This window comes from Microcaecilia unicolor, chromosome 8 (genome assembly GCF_901765095.1).
Source record: "Microcaecilia unicolor chromosome 8, aMicUni1.1, whole genome shotgun sequence".
Lineage (NCBI taxonomy): Eukaryota > Metazoa > Chordata > Amphibia > Gymnophiona > Siphonopidae > Microcaecilia > Microcaecilia unicolor.
In genome coordinates, this window is record NC_044038.1 from 29,366,898 (window position 1) to 29,380,229 (window position 13,332).

Here is a 13,332-nt window from a genome sequence, read left to right on the forward strand (position 1 = left end):
TCAGTGGAATCTGGAAATGCAACATGATATTCTACCAACACACAGGATCTGTAGCCTGGCTAGGGGAGAACCAGGCAGTTGGGTTTGTCAGTGTTGGCTACATGAACAGCTATGAGTGTCATTTGTATGCCTAGGAGGCATGACATAAACATTGAAGTGATGAATTCTTAATATGCTCACGTGCAGACTAACTGGATTTTCCCCAGGATAGGGTGAAGATGATCTGTACATTATATGTGAATATGTGAAAAAGATCTAGCAATTAAGTATGGCGCAGGTGAGAGATAGAGGGTTACAGGTGTGCAAGAAGGGGAACCTATCTTCTATATTCACGGTCCACAGGTTCGCAAAGTTGATTCAAACACATTCCTGGACCTAAAGGAGCGTGTAGACTATGGTATGAGGTACAGTGTCTGAGCCTACCTGTCCCCACTCCCTACTGACATGCAACGGTCAGCCTGCTAGTCAAACTAGTGAAATATAAAACACTGTCCTCAATAAGTCAAGAGTGTCCTCTTTGTACTCTACTTAAAACCCTGTTATGTTGGCGAGGTGACACAAGGGGAGCCTATCAGCCATAGTAGACAGGTACCCAGGCCAGTGTTCTCAATGGAATGAGGCCACCCTGTCATACATGGTATGCTAGATTACCTTTCTCTGGTCACAAACATCACAGACATCATTATCAAGGTGTAATGGAGTGTCCCTTCTCTCCTTCAACAAAGGGGAGTTGCTGTACACTTTGACATTGAAGGACAGTCACAATCAGGGCATAGATCGTAGAAGTCTGCCCAGCTCCCATTTTGTTTCCCAATTACCGGCATCGTCACCCAATCTCCGCTAAGATTCCGCGGAACCATTCCTTCTAAACAGGATTCCTTTATGTTTATCCCACGCATGTTTGAATTCCATTACCGTTTTCATCTCCAACACCTCCCATGGGAGGGCATTTCACACACCCACCACCCTCTCCATGAAAAAATACTTCCTGACATTAGTCCTGAGTCTGCCCCCCTTCAACCTCAATTCATGTCCTCTAGTTCTACCGCCTTCCCGTCTTCGAAAAAGGTTCATTTGCGGATTAATACCTTTCAAATATTTGAAGGTCTGTATCATGTCACCACTGTTTCTCCTTTCCTCTAAGGTATACATGTTCAGGTCAGCAAGTCCTTCCTCATACGGTTTGCAACGCAAATCCAATACCATTTTTGTAGCGTTTCTTTGCACCGCTTCTAGTCTTTTTACATCTTTAGCAAGATACGGCCTCCAAAACTGAACACAGTACTCCAAGTGGGACCTCACCAACGACTTGTAGAGGGGCATCAATACCTCCTTTCTTCTGCTGATTATGCCCCTCTCTACGCCATCGCCTTGTCGCATTGTTTCTTTACCTTTAGATCCTCAGACACCAACACCCCAAGGTCTCTTTTCTGAGTAGAGCTTACTAATCTCTCCCCTCCTATTCGATATCTCTCGGGTTTCTGCACCCCAAGTACATCACTCTACACTTCTTGGCATTAAATTTTAACTCACTAATCTGTCTTCTGGGATACCTCTTCTTCCTGGTTTCTCCTGTATTATTATACCTGTTCTATCAGAAACCGTTATTTTTTTACTTTTTTTCTTCTGCTGTGAATTTCACTCTTATAATGTGATTTAACATTAAATGTTATAAATAAATAAAAAAAATTAGAATTTCAATTAACAGTGCTCAGTGCTTACGTATTACTCTGGTGGAAATTGCTCTTGGTAATACATTTATCCCAACATCATTGCATTGTAGCCCTCCCTGCCTACCATCTCTTTGACTCACATGAACATTTTCTTTTGTTCACTCTTCTTATTTTTCTTTTATTTGCCTTTAAATAAAGTGCTGTACTTAACTTATGGCAGGTTTCTTCTTCTTTATCGGCTATGACATGGTGTCCTTCCAGAGTCACGATATGTGTACAGTTGTGACTCCTCTATATCTTCCCATTCATTCGTAGTTTTCCATCATTCCCACTTAGTTCTCGACACTAGCTGGGTTTCGCAATTTTCTCGTGTCCTCAGAACTATTTCATCTAGAACACAAATATCCATTTAAGTAGTCACCACTTCACTCTTATCTATGTTTTTATCACATCTGTTCTATATTTCTTACTATGCAAATAACAGAACATTTATGAATCAGAAGGAGGCTTTATATAAAATAAAGATAGTAAGAAATATAGATGTGATAAAAACATAGATAAGAGTGAAGTGGTGACTACTTAAATGGATATTTGTGTTCTAGATGAAATAGTTCTCCTGAGGGGGACCAGTGCACTACGAATGCTGGCTCCTCCCACGACCAAATGGCTTGGATTTGGTTGTTTCTGAGATGGGCGTCCTCTGTTTCCATTATCGCCAAAAATCGGGAACGAACATCTCTAAGGTCGACCTAAATTTCGCGATTTGGGTGTCCCCGACCGTATTATCGAAACGAAAGATGGATGCCCATCTTGTTTCGATAATTCGAGTTTCCCCGTCCCTTCACCGGGACGTCCTGCAAGGACATCCTCAGGAAAACTTGGGCGCCCCTTTCGATTATGCCCCTCCACGCCTCCCTGTGCACATTATTTTCACATTGGCCAGCATCAATTGGAGCCTAAACTATTTGGCCACGCTTAACTCCTACTTACGTTTCCTGCAGAGGTCACATTGCGGGCCCTGTGGTCATGAGTGGAGAACAAAGAGAGCAACAGAGGAAGCGATGAGTGGTAGCATTGACCTTACAACACCCATAAATACTTGAGGTTACAGGGAAGATGCAGAAAGACATGTATTCCCAATGACCACTGTACATGTTCTCAGCAAATGAACACGCATGCTTGGACAATGTAGACAGACCCTTAAATGTTCAGGTCTTGCATAGCTTTGCAGATTATTGTTGAACCTCTGATCTATTCCAGAGTTTCAAAAGGAGGTTGACACACACTGGATGTGGAGCTGCTTAAGGTTCCCTTTTCAGGTAGGAGGCTTGGCGAGTGGGAGGATACAATTGTGGATCTCGCAGCTTGCTTGTGGGGACTTTGAGCAGTGCTTCCCAAACATGGTCCTTGATGCTCCCCGGCCGGTCAGGTTTTCAGGATATACACAGTGAACATTGATGAGAGAGATTTGCATGGAGTGGCTGTCAATCTCTCACATGAGTATTCATCGTGTATATCCTGTAAAACCAGACCGGCTGGGGTGGGTCGGGGACCTCGTTTGTGAAACACAGCACCGAGCTGTGATATGATCTGTGCATTCCCAGAGGTGGCAAGTAACCCGTTCCAGGAGGCTGCTTAGTAAACATGCCCCTTAATCTAGTAAATGTTACTGCTCGAGGGCCACAGTACACAAATCCAGCCCTGTTTCCCAGAGCTACTGGCAGTGAGAATCAATTTCCTCCTGAATGTCTGCTAACAGGATCATACGCAACACATTAACTCATTAAATCCACAATTGTTTAGACATCAAAGAAACACAAAAAATTTTTAAAAAATAAGAGCTTAAGTAAACTGAGCAGAAAATTAAACCAATGTTATTGTTAAGGTATGCTTTGAAGGCATCAATTACTAATAGGCTCTCAAGTCATTTTACAGACCGGCATTCTGGCAAGAAATCCTGCTCTTTTGATAGCAATCTATCAGGGGTTATTAGTGTATAGAGGAACAAGGACTAATTACCGTGGAAGCATTATAAAGAGACGCTGCAGAGAAAGCTGGGTGTGTAGTAATTGCCAGCAGTTAATGTAAAAAAAAAAATTAATAGCAGGGTTTGAAGAGCTATAATTATTTCCGCATCTGTGCCGATACGAAACATCCGTGAAACAAAGAGAATATGTAATGTAGATAGACATGCACGGTAGTTGTGACAAAATCACCAGTAACTGGTAATGAAATTGAAATCAATATAATATGATACTTAGAAATTACACCTCAGGATTTACTTAAAATACTTTTGAGATAACAAAATGTTGTCCTTGTTTCTGACCCAAGAGCTTTTTTTTTGTTGCTGAATATTTCATGCGCTTTGTATGTTGAGGAGTAACGTTTTTGTCCTCGAGTATCATCCAGTTTAGTGCAGCAGTGCAAATATACTGACTTGGATAGGTTGTTAACATTTTATTTTATTTTGTTACATTTGTACCCCGCGCTTTCCCACTCATGGCAGGCTCAGTGCGGCAGGCAGTGGAGGATTAAGTGACTTGCCCAGAGTCACAAGGAGCTGCCTGTGCCGGGAATCGAACTAGTTCCCCAGGACCAGAGTCCACCACCCTAACCACTAGGCCACTCCTCCACTGTTGCTACTATTTGAGATTCTACATGGAATGTTGCTATTCCAACATTCCATGTAGAAGTCGGCCCTTGCAGGTCACCAATGTGGCCGCGCAGGCTTCTGCTTCTGTGAGTCTGACGTCCTGCACGTACATGCAGGACGTCAGACTCACAGAAACAGAAGCCTGCGCAGGAATGTTGCTAGTGGAATAGCAACATTCCATGTAGAACCTCCAATAGTATCTATTTTATTTTTGTTACATTTGTACCCTGCGCTTTCCCACTCATGGCAGGCTCAATGCGGCAGGCAATGGAGGGTTAAGTGACTTGCCCAGAGTCACAAGGAGCTGCCTGTGCCGGGAATTGAACTCAGTTCCTCAGGAACCAAAGTCCACCACCCTAACCACTAGGCCACTCCTCCACTGACCTATTACTTAATTAGCTTGACTAAGGCCCAGATGCACAAAACCTAACGAGCCCACAACTTGCGTTTTAAACTGGTTCCAGCCAGTTTAAAACGCAAGTAGTTCACCCCGGGCATGCACTAAGGGCATTTTCCCTGCCACGGTAGCAGGCAACGAAAACGGATTGCAAATGATTGAAAAGCTATTATAATGAGCTGCAGTACCGTTGCAGCCCATTACAATCAGATGCACTACCGTTTTTCCGATTCCCTTACCGTAGGAACCCTAACGAGATGTCTGACCTCTTGTTAGGGCTCCTGTGAGGGAATCGGAAAGGAAAAGGGCCCCCAAAAAAGGTAAAAAAGAAAAAAAAAAAGCAGGGAGCGCATGTGAGGGGCGTCCTTTAAGGACATACTCTCCCTGCGCTTGTGAGAGACGTCTTTTTTTTCGCAGTTTTTTGTTCTGCCGGCGCTCGTGTTTTTTTTCCCCCTTCTATTGAGAGTCTTTGCCGCGCCACTTACCCCTCCACAGCAAAATTTTTCTATTTTCCTGGTTGCCGGAGAATCGGGACGTCCCTTTAGATTAGGCTCCTCTTCCTGGTCTCCTCAGCCAATCAGAGCGCGTTTCGCTGACAACAGCCAGCTAAGCCCGCTTTGATTGGCTGAAGAGACCAGGAAGAGGAGCCTAATCTAAAGGGACATCCCGATTCTCCGACTCAGGTACCGAAGGACTAGAGAATGCAAGTGAGCTACAACGAGTAGCTCATTTGCATTCCCTATCGTTGATGCATTCCCGTTCCCTACCGATTTGCTATGGAATCGGTAGGGAACGGGAATTACCAATGTCTTTAATGCATCTGGGCCTAAGAGCCCTTTTCATTAAAGATTTTCTCCCACATTACACCAATGTGAAGAATCCTTGATGACTTTGTCCCTGAGGAACTTCCTGCCAGACACACTTTCACACCTGTTTCTACAGTATATGAATGCTGAGTTTACAATGCAGCTTTTACAGAGAGCCAGGACTGTTATTTTCTAATCGAGTTGGATGAGTAATAAATTAATCTTTGACACAAAGAATGAAGTGATGTTTTATGTTGAAACAGAGCCATGTTCTGGCTGCCGGTCTAGCAAAAAGAACATCATAATGATATGACCTTGGTGATATGCATCTGTTTTTACTTATCAGTCACATTTGCATAATTTCAGAGATAACAATAACTTTATATTTTATGAAAGTGGCTTACTTTAGTGAAGACCTATTTATTATTCATGACATCAACCAGCTTATTTTAACTGTCTGTTGTTATGAAAGGAAAGAATAAAACATAATTGCATTGACAAAAAGAAGCTCCTCCTTCCCCCTAGTCTCTGCTATACATCTTTTTTTATATCAGTTTTTCCTTGACGTACTATCAAGAATTACATCAGGGCCAGTTAAGCAGCTTTGTGTGTGTACACTAAAGATAGTGAAAGGATAAGACTATCCTATCCTTAACGGGGAAGAGACAAAGTACAAAAGAGATTTCTGGAGTCAGAGATTGTCGCTATCATAGGGGGTTGATATTCTAGGCCAGTTAACCGGGTAAGAGAGGCTCTTGCCCAGTTAACTGGTACTGAGTGGGCCCTGAGGGAATATTCAATGGCATTTGCCCAGATAAGACTAGATTCTGCATATGGTGCCTGAAAAATTGGCGCCAAAAATATCTCCACCTAGGCATATTCTGTAAACCGTGCCTAGGTGAAGATATTCAATTGCACACACAAATCCAGAATACGACTAGATTTGCCCACACAATTTTGGTTGCCCTGTATAGAATCCGGGGGATAGTGCTGCCAACCACTAAACCACTAAAGCCGAAACCAGCTATTGTGTCGGTGGTCTGGGGGGGTGGAGTCAGTACTTAACCGGCCAAAGAGGCCTGTATAAATAGCAATCCTGTGTTTGCCATTTAACTTCACTGGCTAAGGACTGAATATCTGCACTTACTCGGTTAAGTGCTGTCTATTCACATATACACGTTTATTGCCAATACCCAGACATAGGGCAGTACTGACGCGGTGGCGGTCAGCATTGTAAACGATGCTGACTCACCAGTTGGATATTACTCCCATAGTTTTCTCTTGACCATCCCCTTACTACTTCATATTCACTGCACTCAGTCCACCGCCTTGCTGCTCATCTTCTCAAATACAAATTGCTTGGACATTTAAACTTTGCACCAGGGTTGGAGCTTTGCCAGCAGGGCACTGCCAAAGGGACCTGTCCCTTTCTGTGCAACATCATGCACAATGGATAGGATGTTAAAGTTAGGAGAAATTTGTTTTATAATTGTACCCTCCTCCTATGTATTTATCTTGGACTGGTTTCTTGGGTTTTATGAATTCTGCACTCTTCATAGTAACATAGTAGATGACGGCAGAAAAAGACCTGCACGGTCCATCCAGTCTGCCCAACAAGATAAACTCATATGTGCTACTTTTTGTGTATACCCTACCTTGATTTGTACCTGTCGTCTTCAGGGCACAGACCGTACAAGTCTGGCCAGCACTATCCCCGCCTCCCAACCACCAGCCCCGCCTCCCACCACCAGCTCTGGCACAGACCATATAAGTCTGCCCAGCATTTTCCCCGCCTCTCAACCACCAGCCCTGGCACAGACCGTATAAGTCTGCCCAGCACTATCCCCGCCTCCCACCACCAGCTCTGGCACAGACCATATAAGTCTGCCCAGCATTTTCCCCGCCTCCCAACCACCAGCCCTGGCACAGACCGTATAAGTCTGCCCAGCACTATCCCTGCCTCCCAACCACCAGCCCCGCCTCCCACCACTGGCTCTGCCACCCAATCTCGGCTAAGCTCCTGAAGATCCACCCACAAATTTCCTCCTCCTCTTTACGATCCCCAAATGTTTTTGTCACACATGAACTCTACCCTACTATAACATCACTCTGTATTTTGTACTTTGTTCATACCAGAACTGGCGATCGCCTAACGGTATTATGTAAGCCACATTGAGCCTGCAAAAAGGTGGGAAAATGTGGGATACAAATGTAATAAATAAATAAATAAATGCCTCTGTATTGCTCCATGGTGTGACCTCACCTTTAGTATTGTGTGCAATTCTGGTCACTGTATCTCAAAAAATATACAGAATTAGAAAAGGTTCAAAGAAGAGTGACCAAAATGATAAAGGGGATGGATGACAGAGGTCTACAAAATCTGCTTTAATGTAGGATGAACAGAATTTTCTGTTAGATGAGGTGCTATTTCATAATTTATGAGGATTTATTTACCACCTTTTTGAAGGAATTCACTCAAGGCGGTGTACAGTAAGAATAGATCAAACATGAGCAATAGGCAATTACAGCAGTAAAATATTCAAATAATACAAAGTATGGCATAGTATACTACTTACAATGTGAACACAATACATAATAGAACATTTTAATTGATAGTAAAGGGTATAAGCAAAGATGGAACATTTAGATAGGGAAGAGAGTAAGAGGAGTTAGAAAATAAGGTGACTAATTTAAAGAAAGTTGCACATTAAGGGTAATTCTAGAACTGGGCATCCAAAATTAAGCACCAGTTGTGCGCATGAATGTCCAGAATACCTGCACTTTTGCAGGTAAGTATCATTCAGTAAGGACGCTTGTAAGTGACATAGAGGGGCATAATCGAACGAAAACGTCTATCTCCATGGGCGTTTATCTCCGAGAATGGGTCCGTGAAGGGGCGGACCGAACCGTATTTTCGACAATTTGTGAGCTGGGCGTTTTTATTTTTCAGCGATAATGGAAAATGAAAGCGCCCAGCTCAAAAACGAATAAATCCAAGGCATTTGTTCGTGGGAGGGGCCAGGATTCATAGTGCACTGGTCCCCCTCACATGCCAGGACACCAACCGGGCACCCTAGGGGGCACTTTTACAAAATCAAAAAAAAAGGTAAAAGAGCTCCCAGGTGCATAGCACCCTTCCCTTGGGTGTTGAGCCCCCCAAATCCCCCTCAAAACCCACTGCCCACAAGTCTACACCATTACTATAGCCCTAAGGGGTGAAGGGGGGCACCTACATGTGGGTACAGTGGGTTTGGGGGGGTTGGACGACTAATAAGCATTAAGCAGCACAATTGTAACAGGTGGGGGGGGGGGATGGGCCTGGGTCCACCTGCCTGAAGTCCACTGCACCCCCTAACAACTGCTCCAGGGACCTGCATACTGCTGCCAGGGAGGTGGGTATGACATTTGATGGTGAAAATAAAAAGTTGTGAAACATCATTTTTTTGTGGTGGGAGGGGCTTAGTCACCACTGGGGGAGTCAGGGGAGGTCATCCCTGATTCCCTCTGGGGGTAATCTGGTCATTTAGGGCACTTTTTGGGGCCTTATTCGTGAAAAAACAGGGTCCAGGAAAAGTGTCCTAAATTCTAGCTACAAACGCATACTTTTTTCCATTATCGGCGAAAGGCGCCCATCTCTGTTCGGGTGATAACCATGCCCCAGTCCCGCCTTCACCACGCCTCCAACACGCCCCCGTCAACTTTGTACGCTTCCGCGATGGAGTGCAGTTGAAAACATCCAAGTTCGGCTTTCAATTATACTGCGTTATTCGTTTTTGCGAGATAAACGTCCATCTCCCGATTTAGGTCGGAACTTGGGCGTTTTTCTCGTTCAATTATAAGCAGGATAGTGCATAATGCAAGGAGGGTTTCACATGGGCAGTGCCTGCCACTACAGAATACTGTAAATAACACGTGTCCTGGCCTCCCCAGTTACATTAGGGTTATGACTGGTGTAAATGCAGGTGCCTAGATTTTAGATGCCTCAAGAGCAAGTTTCTGTACTATTCTATAATGGAATCGGGGCATCCAAATGCTGTTTGAGAACAGGGTCTCAGCTTGCAGCATTGGGCGCCGAGTTATAGAATTACTCCCATTGTGCTTTATGTAGCAGATATTCATATGATCTGTGGTCTAGAAGAAGCAACTAAAATGATCTTAGCTTTTAATTTGTCTTCAGATTGTTCAGAGGTGGATGTTGACTAATAAGCTTATTTTGAATCCTCATATAAGTCTGAAGAGTTTGTGTTTTTTTTTGAGAGGGGGGTGGTTCATCTTTATTATTTAATCATATACATAATTTCCATATACTGTTCAGCCCCTTACTGCTGGTTCCCCACATCCTTTCCATAGAAACCCTAAGCTATTAATGTTATATTAGGAACCAGGGTAGGGGGCTGATGCAGAATACTGCAGGCAGTTGACGACAAGTGTACACAAATGTTAGCATTCAAACGATGCAGAAACAGGTTCAGCACAGGAGTTAGGCTGCATGGTAGACACTGGCACACAGTATATTACATGTTAAGCAGGTGTAACACTAGGGGGCGCTGTGCTTATGACAACACAAAAGCCACCAGACACAATATGCGGTATATCGCTTTTATTGGTGATACATATGTGAACACATACACCAAGATACTTACAGCACCCGCAATTCAGTCAGCATCTGGGAAGACCACCAGGGAAGCACTGGCTCTCCTCAAGAGATTGCAGGGAAATACCCTTCACTGAACAAGGCGACCCTATGTTCAGGCAAGCTTCTAAAGAAAGTCCCGTGCTCCCCCCTCTTTTATAGTGTGAAACAAACACCGGTGCGTGTGAAGATGAGCTAGCTCATAACTCCCCCAGACCTGCATAGGCTGAAGGTGCCTTTCCCAGACTTGCACAAGCTGGCATCCCTTAAACAACTAGCCTGTTTCCCATAACAGAGAATAACTCCCCCAGACCTGCACAGGCTAAAGGTGCCTTTCCCATACGTGCTGGCATCCCTTAAACAACTAGCCTGTTTCCTTTAATAGAGAATATCAACACATAATTACAGCCAAAACATTCCACTCATTCCACCCCCAGCTGACCCTCAATCCCATGTAATACAGCAGGTTATTAGCTAGTCCACCCCAATGCCGAGAAGTTTTAAAAGGAGCACAACCCGAGAAAATTACCATCAGATCTGAGGTGGTGTACAAGGGTTAGATCACTAGCTCACCTTCTGCATCCACAGCAGAAATTAAATAAGACCACACCTCCTCCCCTAGAGATGGCCCTGATCCTCTGATTTTCCTCCCTTCTGGATCCCCCCCCCTAAAATATCCCTGGTAGTCTAGCAGCCCCAACTCCCTCCCCCCTTCTAAAAAAAACCCTCATGTCTCTAGTGGCACACCCCTACCCCTAGGGTGTACCATGAAGAAGTCTCTATGCCATTGTCTTATTTTATTTATTTAGATTTTGCTCACACCTTTTTCAGTAGTAGCTCAAGGTGAGTTACATTCAGGTACACTGGATATTTCCCTGTCCCAGGAGGGCTCACAATCTAAGTTTGCACCTGAGGCAATGGAGGGTTAAGTGACTTGCCCAAGATCACAAGGAGCAGCAGCAGGATTTGAACTGGCCACCTCTGGATTACAAGACCGATGCTCTAACCACTAGGCCACTCCTCCACTAGCAACATTCTATGTAGAAGCTTGCCCTTGCAGATCAGCAATGTGGCCACGCAGCCTTCTGTTTCTGTGAGTCTGACGTCCTGCACGTACGTGCAGGACGTCAGACTCACAGAAACAGAAGGCTGCGTTGCTGATCTGCAAGGGCAGGCTTCTATATGGAATGTTGCTAGTGGATTAGCAACATTAACATTCCATGTAGAATCTCAAATAGTAGCAACAGAATCTCAAATAGTAGCAACATTCCATGTAGAATCTCAAATAGTAGCAACATTCCATGTTCCACTGCACTAACCACTAGGCTACTCCTCCACTAGCAACATTCCATGTAGATTCTCACATATTTATTTATTTAGATTTTGCTCACACCTTTTTCAGTAGTAGCTCAAGGTGAGTTACATTCAGGTACGATTGATATTTCTCTGTCCCAGGAGGGCTCACAATCTAAGTTGGAAAATGCCAGTGCCTCACCCTGCTTGGTGTATCCTGGGACACACTGAGAGGGGTCAAACTGCCAAATAAGGGAATGTGGCAGATTGGCTTTGTTCAGTGCATCCCAGAACGCACTACATGGGAGTCAGTTGCTTCCACTTTTTCCAAGATAGTGGCACAGAGGCAAGTGGGCATCACTCCTGCCTCTACAAGGTCCCCCTGGGAGGTGCTAAACACCAGGGAATGTCTTTTTTTTTAATTGGGGGGATGGGGTCAGCGCATGAGCCAATCACTGCTGACACACTGACTGGAAGGAAGACCTTTTCCAATGAGCTGCATATTTCTGCTGCAATTTTAATGCAGTAATTTGCATGTTCATCGATTACTGCATCTTGGTGGTAATTTTTTATGGAAAGTTTGCATTAGAAGCCATGTATGCAGCTTTTTCCATAGGCTTCCAGGTCAGGGCACAGAATCCATAAATAGTAAGTCAACATGCAAGCTAACAATAACAACATGGATGCATGTGGGCAACCTTATCTCTGCAGTGTTTGTGGGCTCACATCCTCCCTCCTTCCCCTTTTTCATTATTTAGCTCATTGGGCCAACTTATCAAAGCATATGTCACCCACCTTCATTAACCATTCAGTTAACCCCAGTCCCCCCTTCCCAGCTCTTACCACCACCAGTTTTGATGGGGCTAGCTAATGTGGATGAGTTTGAGTTATAGGAATTAATTGTATTCACCATCTTGTAAAAGTCTTCAGTTTGGCGACTGCAACTGATTTGCCCTCTTCTGCCAACAAAGCATTTAATAATGGTTGTGCAAGTTTTGACTCTTGATGCCTGGATTATTGCAGTGCTCTTTATAGTAGAATAGAGAAGCCGTTTGTGTCACTGCAGTTTGTACAAAATGCAGTGGTAGCTCAAATTAAATTATGCTGGACTTGAAATTTCATGAGTGGTTCACCCCAGCTCTTGAAAAACTTCATAGGCTGCCATTAGCTTTCAGAATTCCTTTTAAAGTTCTCTCGCCAGTGTACAGAGCTGTTTCTGGAGCAGGTCCAAAATATTTCAAAGTAAATTAACCGTACAAGCCAGGAGATCTTTCCATTTGGCTAATGATACAGTATTAACTTGTCCTGTTTCGTCTCTAAATACTCTTGCACTCAGAAATGGGCCCTTTGTGAACACTGTGCTATGACACTCTCTCACCACAAAAATTAGCTGCTTCACTGATTGTCCTTTACATAGTAACATAGTAGATGACAGCAGAAAAAGACCTACACGGTCCATGGAGTCTGCCCAACAAGATAACTCATATGTGCTACTATTTGTGTATACCTTACCTTGATTTGTATCTGTCTTTTTCAGGGCACAGACCGTATAAGTCTGCCCAGCACTAGCCCCGCCTCCCAACCACCAGCCCCTTGATTTGTATCTTCATTTTCAGGGCACAGACCATATAAGTCTGCCCAGCACTAGCCCCGCCTCCCAACCACCAGCCCCTTGATTTGTATCTGTCTTTTTCAGGGCACAGACTGTATAAGTCTGCCCAGCACTAACCCCGCCTCCCAACCACCAGCCCGCCTCTGCCATCCAATCTTTAGAAAACAAATCTATAACTTTTTTTTTACATTTCTGCCTTAATTTATGCTTGCTATGGTTTAGGAGGACATGATTTTGTCTGATCTGCCAATGTTTTTAGCTTACA

The 13,332-nt window shown here is 44.1% G+C and overlaps 1 protein-coding gene across 1 annotated transcript in view; it reads left to right on the top strand.

Moving 5' to 3' along the window:
* Positions 1 to 13,332, top strand: part of LOC115475516 (protein maph-9-like) — a 42,492-nt gene that overhangs the window by 28,375 nt on the left and 785 nt on the right. The gene's annotated exons all lie outside the window — the stretch shown is intronic.